Here is a 14,541-nt window from a genome sequence, read left to right as displayed (position 1 = left end):
TAGCAGGTTTCCTTTCCCTATTCATTGTTTCTTATCAGTTTTAAAAGACTCCTTAAAGCATGTCAGATAAAAAGCAATTAGGATTAAAAGTTTCCACTTAATTTCCTTTAAACTATTGAGGCTTCATTAAACTCTTTTCACTTACTAAACTTTGTATCTTCTTTGTTTTGACACACTTCCCTTTGCTTTTATCTCCTCTGTCTACCAGGAAGTTTTCAAATCATTTAGTGCAAATACCGAAACACTCAATAAGCAACTACTTGATTTTTAATGATGACTTCAGAGGAATGGTTGTCACTAGGTGCTTTGTCCCTTTTGTATTATATTTGCATCCATCTCTTGGATTGGATATTTCAATAACAAGTTTTTGTTGTTGAGAGCTCTTGAATTCAGTCATTATCCCCAAGAACTAAAAAGAGTTGGTTCTGAATTCAATTCAGATTTAAAATTATTGAAATGTACCCCAAACAGTAAAAAATTCTGATATGGTTTTATTTTTGCCCTCAGTTACCTAATGTGAATATTGGATGAATAAATCATGCACAGCTACAGGCTTTCTACTTAACTTCTGGGTTTGCTATTTAAAATGCTGTTTACCCACATACCCTTTTCCTCAGCCCTTCATATTTCTTTGCCTGTATTCTCTATACTGCAGATTTTTCTCACCTATTGTACAAAGAAATTGCGATGTATATTTTCATGTAATTTGATTTTGGAATTCTGTCACCTTATGCAGTGAGTTCTTCCAAAATATATATTTTCTCCAATTTAAAAAAAAAGAAAAAAATGCTGATTTTTGTTTTTGCCCTGTAGAAAGTTACAATTGTTTTTACCAAGAGTCTACATGGGGCTTGATTTACGCTCCATGCATTGGCTGGAACCTGGATTAGAGATTTGATAGAAAAATAAATTCTGTTATTTTTTTTAAAGTTATGCATCCATAATAAATACATAGTCAATAAACCTTCTTATATCTGAGAACCAAAAAACCAATATATGTCTACTTAACTCATTGAAGAGGTAAACACAGTGGAAACAATAATATATTAAATGACATAGAGTGCTATATATGAAAACCTCTGGGTTCATAAAGTGGTTCTTAGAGGTAAATTTATAGCATTAAATACATTTTTAAAAAGAAAAATAATATGAATAAATGAAACTTAACTCAAAAAGTAAAAGAAGATGGACTTCCCTGGTGGTCCAGTGGTTAAGACTCCATGCTCCCAATGCCAGCGGGGCATGGCTTTGATCCCTGGTCAGGGAACTAACCTGGGGCAGAGGCTTGATCCCTGGTCAGCATCCCACATGCTGCACAGTGTGGCAAAACAAAAAACAAAAAACCTATGAGATAAACTAAAGAAAGTAGAATAAATTAAAATGTAAGCCAAGGACAGAAATTTACAAAAAAGAGAACAAAGAAAAATAGAAAGGATCAACAAAATGAAAAGCCACTCAAGAAACATAATTTGAATATTTAGATGAAATATTTCTCCAGCAAAAAATAAATTACCAAAGTTAATTCATAAATAAATACAATTTCAGCAGAAAACTAGAATCTATAAAAAGATATCAATTCAGTGAATAGATTTAGTAGTGGATTAGACACAGCTAAAGAAAGAGTTCTTGAATTAGAAGAAGTAGGTTAAAAATATCTAGAGTGAAGCACAAGGAAAAAATATAATGGAAAGTACAAAAAAGGAGTATAAGAAATATAGGGAAAAGGACTAACACAAGTGCAGCTGGCGTCCTAGAAGTAGAGAAGAAAGTAAATGGAGCAGAAGAAATATTTGGAGAGGTAGAGATTGAGAATTTCCCAAAACTGATTTCAAAAAATCAAGCCACAGATTAAAAAAAATATTAAAAACGTCAGGCAGAATAACTTCAAAGAAAGTCACCTGTAGGCACATCATAATACAAATGCAGCAAACAAAAGACAAAGAGAACATCTTAAATTGAGATGGGGGAAGAAAAAGATACATAACTTAAAGAATCACCAATAAAATATATGTCTTATTTCTCAAAAGGAATGATAGAATCTCCCCCTCCAAAAAAAAAAAAAAGAAATGACATTTTCAAAGTGCTGAAAGAAAATAACTGCCAACCTAGAATTCTATACCCAGTGAAAATATCTTTTAAAATTGAAAGCAAAATAAAGATTTTAATAATTCAAGGAGCATGTTGTAATCTCTGGTGTTATCTCTAAAATAATAATGAAAGAATGCATAGATAATAAATTAATTATGGGGAAATATGAAATAAAAACTTCAGTAATCCAAAAAAGGAAAGAAAGAAAAGGAACACAGACAAGTGAAACTAACAGAAAATAATTATTTAGATGGTAGATTTAAACCCAAATTCATCAGTAATTATATTATATATAAAAGACAGAATACTTCAATTAAAAGGCAAGGATTATCAGGCAGGATAAAAACATAAAGCTTGCTATATGTGCTTTATAAGAGACACCTTTTAAATATAAGGGTACAGAAGTGCTAAAAGCAAAAGAACAGAAAACAATATGCCATGCAAACACTAAACAAAATAAAGTTGACATAAGGATGCTAATAACTGACAAAATAGACTAAGAAGGGTATTAGAGATAAGGGGGAGAATTTCATAATGACAAGACTCAATTCATCAGAGAGATATAAAAATTCTATATTTGTATGTACTAAATATATCATCAGTTTATAAAGCAAAAATTGTAGAAAAAAAGAAGAAAAAGACAAATCTACAAACAGTGTGGAATTTTAACACACTTTTAGCAGGAACTGATTAAACAAACAAATAAACCAACAGTGGTGCCTCCATACAATGGAATATTATTCAGCAATAAAAAGAATGACTATCATACCATGAAAAGACATGAAGGAAACTTAAATGCATATTGCCAAGTAAAGAAGTCTGTATGAAAAGGGTACATATAGTATGATTCCACTTATATGACACTCTGGAAAATGTAAAACTGTAGACACAGTAATCAGTGGTTTCCAGGGTTCAGGAGGAAGCGGGGAAGGATGAATAACACAGGGGATTTTTAGGGCAGTAAAATTGTTGTAAGTTTTTAGGGCAGTAAAATTACAGTAATGGTGGATACAAGATACTATGCATCTGTCAAAATCTATAGAATAAAGAGTGAAATCTGATGACTGAAAATTAAAAAAAAAAAATCATTTAAGAAGTTGGGGGAACTCAGGGAGGAATGCAGACTGTGACAAGAGAAGTTAACTAGTTAACTTTTTTTTTTAATTTTATTTTTGGCTGCATTGAGTCTTCGTTGCTGTACGCAGGCTTTCTCTAGTTGTGGCGAGCGGGGGCTACTCTTCGTTGCAGTGCGTGGGCTTCTCATTGCGGTGGCTTCTCTTGTTGCAGAGCATGGGCTCTAGGCATGCGGGCTTCAGTACTTGTGGCTCGCGGGCTCTAGAGCGCAGGCTCAGTAGTTGTGGCACACGGGCTTAGGTGCTCCGCGGCACGTGGGATCTTCCCGGACCACGGCTCAAACCCGTGTCCCCTGCATTGGCAGGCGGATTCTTAACCACTGCGCCACCAGGGAAGCCCTAACTTGTTAACTATTGCAGTTCTCAAGTTAACTATTACAAACATGAAACAACCTCACTGAAGAGGATGGGTAGGTGGGGTGGGGAGAGGTTTTGACCTAAGTGTCTTTGGAAATGGGTGAGATCTCTAAGACTAAAGGCAAAAGGAACTGCATATGAGATCTGTACACTAGTGGATAAAGCTGTTTCCCTCGGGGTACTGGTTAACAATTCTGATACAGCTATATACGTATACTAGACTGGAACAATCACATCAACATATGGCCAGTGGTGGAGCCAGGTTTCTCAGTATTAGAATGGGAGTTTATGGATAAACAAGGGTAGGATCCATGTAGTAATGGATTTGAGATATCAATACGAACTCATGCTTTGCTTAATATAGATACAGATGGTTACATATACAAGGGTTTATAGTTACACTATATACACACCACTTAGTACACATATATTTTTTGCTCTGTCATCAGAGAAGTCTAACAAGAAAGGACACCCCAGTATCAACAAGCATGGCTTAGTACCCAAGTTTTGGTTTCTAACACCATTCTCCAATAAGATGAACCAGGGCTCCTTGGAGAAACGGCTGATTCTAAGACTAGGCAGGACATATACAAGATGAGCCTGGATAACTTGGTAGTCCCTGAAAGCGAGGAAGAGCTCGACACCAAACAAAATAAAACATCGACCGGTATGTCAAAGGACAAAGGACCACAGTAGCCCATTGAAAGAGTTCCAGGGGTTAAAGGATTATAACCCGGAAAATAAAGTAAATATCCACCAGTCCATACTGATGTAAATAAATGATTGAATAAATTAGCAAATGAGGAAGAATAGACAAATCTCCCATACAGAAGAATCCCAAGGAATTTATGTAGATACTCTGCCTCCAAGGAGAGGGAGTAAAACTGCTCACTCTGTAAGTGAGGGCTGTGCAGAATGACCTCCTTCCAAACTATACAGCATAGAAAGGGAGAGAAAAGGAATCACTTTACAGGGGATAAACCGGACAAACGCTACCTCCGGCAGGTGACTAAGGCCACCATCAACAGTCATCAGTAATGTGGGCAGTACATATGCTTGCTATGGTGTCATGAAAATAACACTTCACCTTTGTGGTCTGGCTCCCACCAACCTAAACCCAGTCTTATCATGAGAAAAACACCAGGCAAATCCCAATATTGGGGCACTGTACAAAATACCTGACCAGACCTCATAGAAACTCTCAAGGGCATCAAAAGAGGGAAAGTCTGAGAAGCTGCTACAGCCACCAGGAGCACAAAGAGACCTGACAGCTAATGTCACGTGGGAGCCTGGAACAGAAAAAAAGAGCATTAGGTAAAGATTAAGAAATTGAAATGAATTATGAACTTTGGATAATAAGGTATCGATATTGGTTACATTAGTATGTACCATACTAACGTAAGAGGTTAGTAATAGGGGAAACTGGATGCGGTGTATAGGAACTCTCTGTACTATCTTCCCAATTTTTCTGGCAGTCTACAATGGTTCTAAAAGTAAAGTCTATTAAAGGGAAAATTTTAAATGAACAGACTATCTCTATGCAAAAAACACAGATGAACCTCTCGAATATAAAGTTGAGCAAAAGGAGTCAGACACAAGTCTACAAACTCTGATTCCTTCCGTACAGAGTTCTTAAACTGGCAACTATGGCGTGAGAAGTTAGGAAAATGTTTTCTCTGGGGAAGTGGAGCAGATGATGGCCAGGTGATGTCATGTGAGGGCTTCTGGGGTGTAATTCATATTCAATATCTTAATCCAGTTTGTGGTCACATGGAATATGTTCACTTTATGAAAACTGATCGAGCTGATGCTCATTATTTGTCTACTTTTCTGTACAGCTCAATAAACCTCAGTGATGGAAAGAAAGCAAGGATGCATGAAGAATGAATCAGAATATGTTTCCACACAGGTAAACATAAAAAACAATGTTGAATTTTAAAAGTAATTTGCCAAATAATGCCTCAAATATACCAGTTTAAAAAACATACCATCAGTAAAACAAACTATACCTTACTTACAGACTTATAAAATTCAGTCTAACTACAAAAACACACATGAGATTATAAATAGTGAACTCATGATAGCAGTTGCCTCTGCAGAGGGGAGAACGGAAATAGAATGAAGGAGTGGGGTGTGAAGGGTCTTTATAATGTTTTATAAATATGAAATATCTGGAATACATGTTACAAGATGTCAAGTTGTGATATAGTTGGATTCAGCTACGTGGGTAATCATGATTTTAACCTCTGTTCTTTTTCCTAGTACACTTGCATATATTTGTACATATATATACAGAGAGAGAGAGAGAGAGAGAGAAAGGGGTATAAGAACATGCAACCAATACCATATAGAACAATAACAACCTAGGAGAATTAATAAGTATTTTGTGATCAATACTTGGCCTCAGTGTTTCTGAGGATGAATGGATACGTAAATCTTTTGCAATATGGAAACTTTTTTTTAATGAAGAGCCTAACTCAAAGATTAATTACCTTTACATTTCACCACCCCCTTGTTAATAACATATCTTTCATGAAATGTAATCTCAAATTTTCCTGGAAGATAAATTACATCTGCTGACAAGGCTCTTTAGAACCACTGGGAACAGTCAGATATTGGAGGTCGATGAGAAAGCAACCCAGCTGCTTGTTCATTCACTCTGCAGCACGGACCATGTGAGATATGATGGGGTCTGAACTCGGCTGGTAGCAGAGGAGTGGGGGAGGGGAGAACAACAAACAAATAGAAACGTTTTGAGGCTGAGCTCTCAGAAGTCGCTGAATGGCTCTGAATAATGTGGCAGAGCCCAGGACTCCAACAGATGAGAAGAGGAATCTAGGATGTCAGCTAGGGTTGACAGCAAAGTTTGAGTGGCTGCATGGGGGTTGGTGTCATGAACTGAGATGGTGAAGTTGAGGGAGAAATTTAGGAAGTTTGTCTTTTGAACATGGGAAATTTGGGTTGCCTTTCAAAGTCCAGATGTAGAAGTGGGCGCTTGTATATTGAATTTGAAGCTCAGAGAGGAATCAGGCAGGAGATATACACTTGGTTGTCATCAGTATACTGATGGTACTTTATGCCAGGGGACTTGATGAGACCCCCATGGAGAAAGGGTAGCTAGGGAAGAGAGGTCTGAGGTTCAAGTCTGGAGACGCTCCAGGGATTCGAGCTTCACAGAGGAGTGTGGAACCAAATGAGAAGAACAAAGGCTATTCCAGAGCTTTCTGCAGCAAGGGAGGTGGCCAACATCACTTGCATTTTGGCAGAGACTCAAAGGCAGGCAGAAGAGCGGGAAAACCTCGTAGTGGAAGAAGGGGACGGCTTCAGTGTCCCTGATTCGAGGCTGTGGGCCTGGGGAAGCCGGAGGTGGGGTAATTAGAGCGGGGCATCCTGTGTGAATGCTTAGGGCGCATATCTGGCTTTCTCTGTTGGCCTTAAGTTGGAAGAGGGGACAAAAATTGGAAAGCTGTCAGTTATTAAGTCCTGGCCATTTGGGGTCAGTTGTTGCAGAAGTTATTAATGAACTTCCTGTATTGTTACTGGAGATGGCAGGCTAGCTGCCTACACGTCGGACTGACAGCAGGCTGGCTTCCTGGGCTGGTTACTGTAGTCAAGGGGTTGCTTTCCTGGACAGGTTGCTGCAGATTGTGGGTCAGAGTTCTCTTTTTATATATGATCTGACTATTGTCCATTTGTATATTCAGTCTCTCCCGAGAGGAAAGCAGAAGAGGAGACTAAGAGGGAACAGCACGAGGTAGGAGGAAGAGCAAAGAAAAGTACCATCCTGGGAGTCAGGAAAATAAAGCGCCTCCATAAGGAGGGAGTGGTTAACTGGCAAGGGTCGCCGAAATGTCTGATAAGAGGAAAATGCAAAAGTAGATCGAGGTTTTCCAGATGAAAAAGAGATGCAACCATCATTCTCGCTGAATTCTCACACAGGAGAAACATTTTCCTGTGGCAATGGTTGGAAACAGGAACAAACAGGATGAATTAGGAAGAGAAGATACCAGTCAGTCCCTGCAGGTGGCACCTTACATCATTGTGGAGGACTGAGCTGCAAACACTGCCCCCTACTGGGAAGAAATACTGGCTGATTAGACCACACCTGAGATTTCCGTGAACCTCAGCCCACTCCCAGGACTTAAGCCCCACACTAAAGGCTCTATTATTCCATTTTAGGGAATTCTACTGCCAAGTAGATTGGGAACCTGGTCATTCTCCTTCACAGACTGTTAGAAACAAGGCAAAGAAAACTGAAGACAGCAGTCCCGGGTTTAATCTCCAGCATTCCATCCCAGGAACTTCAAATCTGCCACAAGAATGTTAACCACGAGAAGAAATTGTTTAATGATGCTTTTCACTATCATGAATTTGGTTTTCCTATACCTATGTAATGTAACCATGTTACAAAAACACGTACGATTGAGAACAGATAAAATTATCCAGAATCTCTCTCCCTTATCATTGCTCTGTTAGAATTATCTTACACTTAAATTTGATGGATGACACAAGCAGATGTTTCTGCCCCTTCATGAAGGGACATTTACCTCGCTTCTAGATGTGAACGCTAAGTCCTGTTCTTCTGGAAACTGACTTAGAGGCTGCGGAAACCTAAGAGCAGAGAGACAGGGAAAGGACGACCTTGAGGGTCTTCTTCTTTGTCCTGCTGCCTCCACTCCAGCCCAGGCTCTCATCTGGATCCCCCAGCAGTCTCCTACCTGGTTCCCTGGGCTTGTTCCTCTCCTGTGCACCCTTCACATGGCTGCCAGAGCATCTTTCAAAATCCGCAATTTATCAGTACTATCCCTACAAAAATTCAAAGGTCTTCCCTTTCTCAAAAGGCTCCAGTCTGGACTCCCTAATAATACACAAAAAATCCCTCCACGTTCTGCCCCTGCCAGCAGTTTTCAACCTTGGCTACACTTTAGAATCCTTTAAAGATTTGGGAGCTGTAAAACCTGCCCAGTTGGGACTTCCCTCCTGGTCTAGTGGTTAAGACTCTGCACTCCCAATGCAGGGGGCCTGGGTTCGATCCCTGGTCAGGGAACTAGATCCCACATCCCGCAACTAAGACACAGCACGGCCAAATAAATAAATATTTAAAAAAAAACAAAAACAAAATCTGCCCAGTGGTTCTGGTTTAATCAGTCTGGGGAGGGTCCCAGGTATCCAGAGTTTTAGTTCACTTCCCCAAGACCTGGTGACGCCTTCTTGAACTATTTGCAGATTCCAGTGGCTCAAAAAGAAGAAAAATTGTTGTGTTTCCAAGGTCACTCCATGCAGCATGTGGTAGGTTTCAGACAGAGAAATGGGGATGGGGATGTGGAAGGGAAATGTGGGAACCCGGACCTGGGAGGGTGCTTGTGAGACCTCGATAGACAGCAGCCCCAGGACTGACCAGTGGCCCGAGAAGTGAAGCAGCCAGCGAACAGGAAAAGGAGGGCCAGTCCTCCTGGACTACAGGGGCGCTTCCACTGGGGGGACCACCCTCCCGGGCAGCTCGGCCCCTCAGCAGACCTTCACCTGCTCCTTTTTCCCTAGGCAGTGTAAGGGTAACTACAAATGGAAAGAAAGGTTGTCCCTGGTGCCAGAAAGGAAAGAGAACTCCCTCCCTCCCTTTCTTAGGGTGTTTTCTTTACAATCCTTTCTCTGTCTCTTTGAGATGTGTGTAAGCCTTTCAAAAAAACCTGATAACGCTTTACCAGTTTGACTCCCCAGAGAAGTCTTTCTTGGGGCCTTGGAGCCATCTCTTTGAAATGTGAACATCAAGGAGGATGGTATCCTGACTCCCTGTCTCTCTGGCTCCAAGTTGTAACTCCCTGCTTTGACAAAGGCATGAGAATTTTAATTTTTTTAACATTAGGTGTTGCCTGCCAAATTCTGCTTGGGAGTGGATGAGGGAGGTGAGACTTTGGGGGCATTACTCCAGACTCAGGCACCCTCGACCCAAAGCTACAGGACTGGTTCTGGTCTGCCACTGCTGTCTCCTGCTCTAGCGAAGTGGGATAAGCATGTGTAAATGCCCGGTAGGAGCTGCACTGCCATGGAAGTTGGATTGCCCAATAAGCACACATGAGCTGACCAGTGGAGGCCATCCCAAATATCATGGAAGGGGTATCAGGAACTCATATACATATCACAGCAGAGAGTTAGACCAGGCAAGTCAGGGTTACCCACTATAGTAAGTTATCGCCCAAAGAAAAAGCGATGGGAAAAGGTCACCCACATTCTTAAACACAAAAGTCGTCTGCTCCAGGAGAAGATGAGAGCAACTTCCCAGGTAGAGCTTGAGGATTGCTGCTCACAGCTCTACTGGGAATGGGAAAGGGGTTTCTTAGCATGGAAGTGTGGACAGGCACCCACTGGTCTGGGAGGAAATGCCCATCTCCTGGACTCCACTCTTGTTATTGTCCTAGAGGTTGATACTTAACTGTCTGAGAAAGAAGATGAGATCATGAGATCTTGCAGGTTTCAGGGCCTGCAAAATAGGTTTCAGGACCCCAAGGGCTGGGTGGAGGTGGATGAGAAGGGTTACAGTCTTTGGGTCTAAGAGGTGTGGTTGGTGAGAAGAGGGGAGTCTTAAAGAGCCATTAGAGCCTGGGACCATACAGGTGGGTACACAGAAGAAAGCGCTAGGTCCATGGGCTCCATGCTAGTGCGCCAGGATCAAGCCCAGACAGAGAACCCACCCCTGAACTATAACCTCATCCCTGAAGGCCCCCACTCTGCAGTTGGAGTGTCCATGACTTCTGCAAGCTAATGACAGGCAGCATCTGTTACTCTCCAGTCAAGGTACACCTCAGCTACACTCTGGACTCCAGGAGGAGTGAGCTCAATAATAATCTGGAACCTCCGTAAGCCTTGGGTAGCACTAGATCCCAAGGTGGGCTTTGAGCTTGGTGTTATCACCAACCAGTGGGTGTGGACCTGGAAGTCCCATACCTCGGTAAGAGTGGGAATGTTGATGCCCTGGGAACTGGGGACAGACGAGATAAGCACTCCACTTCTATGAGTTTGCTTTTGTGCCAACCATCTAAAACACCTTTCCTTTTTTGATCCATGTGGCAGAGTCCTTCCTGTCTGCCAAGAGTCAACATTAGCATCACGTTGCTGGAGGAACCTTTCCTGGGTCCCCTTAGGTCAAATGGCCCAATCCTTCCTCTTGCATTCAGTCCTTGTTGACGAACCCAAGTTTGTGTGTCCGATGCACGGTGAGGCCAAACAAACCAAAACATTAGAGTTTGGAGCTGAGAAAAGTTTATTGGAAGTCCAAGCAAGGAGAACAGGCAGCTCATGTTAAAAGAGCCCAAAGTCCCCAACGATCTGGGGGGAAGAGCTTTGTTTTTTGTGTTTTTTTTTTGCAGTACGCGGGCCTCTCACTGTTGTGGCCTCTCCCGTTGCGGAGCACGCTCCGGACGCTCAGGCTCAGCAGTCATGGCTCATCTCACTGTTGTGGCCTCTCCCGTTGCGGAGCACAGGCTCCGGACGCGCAGGCTCAGTGGCCATGGCTCACGGGCCTAGCCGCTCCGCGGCATGTGGGATCTTCCCGGACCGGGACACGAACCCGTGTTCCCTGCAACGGCAGGTGGACTCTTAACCATTGTGCCACCAGGGAAGCCCGGGGTGAAGAGTTTTTAATGGCAAAATTTGGGGGTGGGCTGCAGCGTATGTGACCTTCCTCTGATTGGCTGGTGGTGAGGTAACAGGCTGGTGTTCAGCCTTCTGTTTCCAACCAGTCTGGGGTCCTCATGGGTGGGGCCTTGGTTCCAATAGAAGAACCCAGAGGCATATTGCCATGTGTATCCCCCAGGAGGAACCAGGACCCAGCCCCATCCCTGCACTATTGTTTCTTGACTGCCTTTCCTTTGTTTCTGCATTGCCTCATTCCTCTAATTAGTGAGTGTTTGAATCTGCCCTTTGGAACTCAGGGAAGGTCTAAGAGGCTGAAACCATTTTCCCCCACACAAGAAATGGGGGACACAGAAGGGCTTTTGTACTCAGAAGGGTCCCACAGGATGCTGCTTGGTTTCATGCTGTCTGGATTATAAGGATTTTGACTCATCTCTAGCTCCATCATTTTGCCCTGTATTGGGCACCTAGCAGGTACTCAATAACTGTTCAGAGATGAATGAATGAATGAATTCAGATGCAGAAACTAGTCTGAGGGTGGTTTGCCCATTTGACAAAGTCATCCAGCTTGTTAGTTTCTCATGTCTTTGAACCAACCAGGAATAAAGACCAAAACTCAGATTGGCTTTTTCATTTCAGGGCATGTCCTGTCCTTCATACAGGTGTAGACTTACCATGGAGTTTTTTGTTGTGGGTCACTCCTAATAATCCCTAGTGGCTACCTGGGTGGAGCTCACATTGTGCGACAATGAGGAAAACCCATGCCCCACCCAACCCCATCCCCTGTACTCACTCACCTGACCCCACCCGACGACTTGGTCCCTCCACCAATCAACAAGAGTACATTGAGGACATACTGTCGATTATTCTCGACCGAGACAAGTGAAGTGCAAAGAGTTGTTCAGGGCACTGGCCTGAGACTGGAACTCAGCCAGGGCTGGTCAGATGACCACATGATCAGAGGTCACAATACTCCTTATTCAGCCAGGCAGTTTGCCTTAAGAAAGGTGGCTCTAGAATTTCTGAGTTTTCCATACAATCTCACCATGGCTACTGTCAGGCATGGGTGAGGGTCTCATCTTCCAAAGCCTCCTCCTTTAGAAAACCACCTGCTTTACTTTAAGGGAAGTACATCCTTATGAAAAGTGAGCTCTTTGGGGGTCCAGAATTTCAACATATGCCACCAAACTCTTTCCGTCGCTCTGAAAGTTTGGAGTAGCTCTTCCCCTTGTGAATTTGTAACACTCCAACGCAGGAAACACACACATTCAAACACATGTAGATACCAAGAGTTACTTCCTAGTAAGCCCCTCCCATATTCCAGTTACACAGATGCAACAAGAGAGAGAAATTTTCATCTAAGCGGCTGGGGTCAGAAGTCCAGGCTTTATCAGGTGAGCCTACGTGTGGCAGACCCTGAGCCCTGGACCTTGTGTTGACTGGCGCAGGGCCTCCAGAGGAAGAGGAGGCCACTCCATGTAGTTTGGACCTAGGTGAGCGTTTGTGGGTGGGTGGGACTCAGGAGGATACAGGGTGAGGAAGAGAGGGAGGGAGAGGAAGATGGTAGAATGTTCTGCAAGATGAGACCCACTTCTCTCAAATCAAAATGAATGGCCAATTAAGTACAGGAAAAGATGCTCAACATCACTAGCCATCGGGCAAATGCAAACACACGCCACGATGAGATGCCACTTCTGCCACTAGGACGACCAGCATGAAAAAAATCAGATAACAATAAACAATAAGTTTTGGAGACACAATAAGGATGTGGAGAAATCAGAACCTTCATACACTCCCGGTGGGTGTATAAAAGGGTTCAACTGCTTTGGAGAACAGAAAGGCAGTTTCTCAAATGCTTAAACATAGAGTTACCATATGACCCAGCCATTCTACTCTTGGTATCTACCCAAGGGAAACAAAACTTCAATTGTCCACATAGAAACTGCACATAAACGTTTGTAGCAGCATTATTCATAAAAGCCAAAAAATGGAAACAGCCCAAATGTCCATCAGCTGATGAATGCATACACAGAATGCTGTATATCTATACAGTGAAATATTATTCAACCATAAAAAGGAATGGAGTACTGATACATGTTACAATGTGCATGGACCTAATAAATGCTATGCTAAGTGAAAGAAGCCAGTCAGGAAAGATCACATATTATATGATTCTGTCTGTATGAAGTTCCTGAATAGGGAAATCTATAGAAACAGGAAGTAGATTGCTGGTTGCTTAGAGCTGGGCTGGGGACGGGGGCAGGGGAAGGACGAGGAGCTAAGGGAGGTGATAATAAACGGTTTGGGGTTTCTTTCTGAGGTGATGAAAGTGTTCTAAAGTTGACTGTGGTGATGGCTGCCCATATCTGTGAATATATCAAAAACCATTGAACTGTACACTTTAAAGGGGTGAATTGTATGTCTGTGAATTATATCTCAATAAAGACGTTTAAAACAAACAAGCAAAATCAAAGACCTTCTTTCTGTCCTTTTGATTTCTTGTGGCAGCTGGTGACTGAGGCACACTTTGTGACCTGGGAGGTTTGGGTCCCAATAGAGGCAGAGGCAGGTGGGGAGGGAGTGAGGTGGGAAGCAGCAGGCACCATACAAGGCTCAGGGCTTCCTAAGCTATGGACTTGGGGTTTGAACTCACCCAGGTCTTAGAGACCCGAGCAGTACCGGTTGACATCAGAGTGCAAACATGTCCTCTAATCCACACTGCAATCCCTAGGAGCTGGGCATGTGCTGGTTTCTCTGTACTCACTTTGTCAATGTGTCCTGGGTACCACTGAGTATCATCTTGTAGATTTCTCCTTCTCCCCTCTTGTCTGAGAAAAACTGAAATAAAGTGCATGCAAAGACTCCACTGGTTACTCCAGCTCAAAAGAGGCCAGACTACACCCCTGAAAACACCTTGGCTTGGGGTGTCTCCTAGTCACTCCCACCCCCAAGGCACCTAGCTTCCACCTCGAAGTTGGTAAAAACTCCCGTGTGTTGAGCTTAGTGAGACAAGACAGAAGTTTCTGGGAAAAAAACAAAAACAAAAACTTTTTAACGGCAGTATTTTTTTTTTATGGAACATTGTTTAAAAGTAATTTCAACATATACTCTTTGTCAGTAGAGTTGTAGAGCACTTGTATATTAAATGCCTCACATTCGGAGATTATTTTGTTTTCAGACCCAACAGGGAATTCCTCAGGAATGAATCACTATTGTGCATTCAGAATTATCTGGCTGCATTGTTTTTTATCTTTATAAATACAAGTCTTCATAACCTGTTTATTCCATTCTATTTAGACGGCAACAATAACAAGATTCTTAATGATATACCCCG

The 14,541-nt window shown here is 42.4% G+C and overlaps 1 pseudogene; it reads left to right on the top strand.

Annotated features, from left to right (window-relative positions):
• LOC103077944 (ubiquitin-conjugating enzyme E2 G1 pseudogene) overlaps positions 1 to 14,541 on the top strand; it is a 32,205-nt pseudogene that overhangs the window by 10,994 nt on the left and 6,670 nt on the right.

The sequence above is a fragment of the Lipotes vexillifer genome, unplaced genomic scaffold, assembly GCF_000442215.2.
Source record: "Lipotes vexillifer unplaced genomic scaffold, Lipotes_vexillifer_v1.1 scaffold1549, whole genome shotgun sequence".
NCBI lineage: Eukaryota > Metazoa > Chordata > Mammalia > Artiodactyla > Lipotidae > Lipotes > Lipotes vexillifer.
Note: the sequence above shows the minus strand (reverse complement) of the source record. Positions and strands in the feature narration are given on the sequence as shown.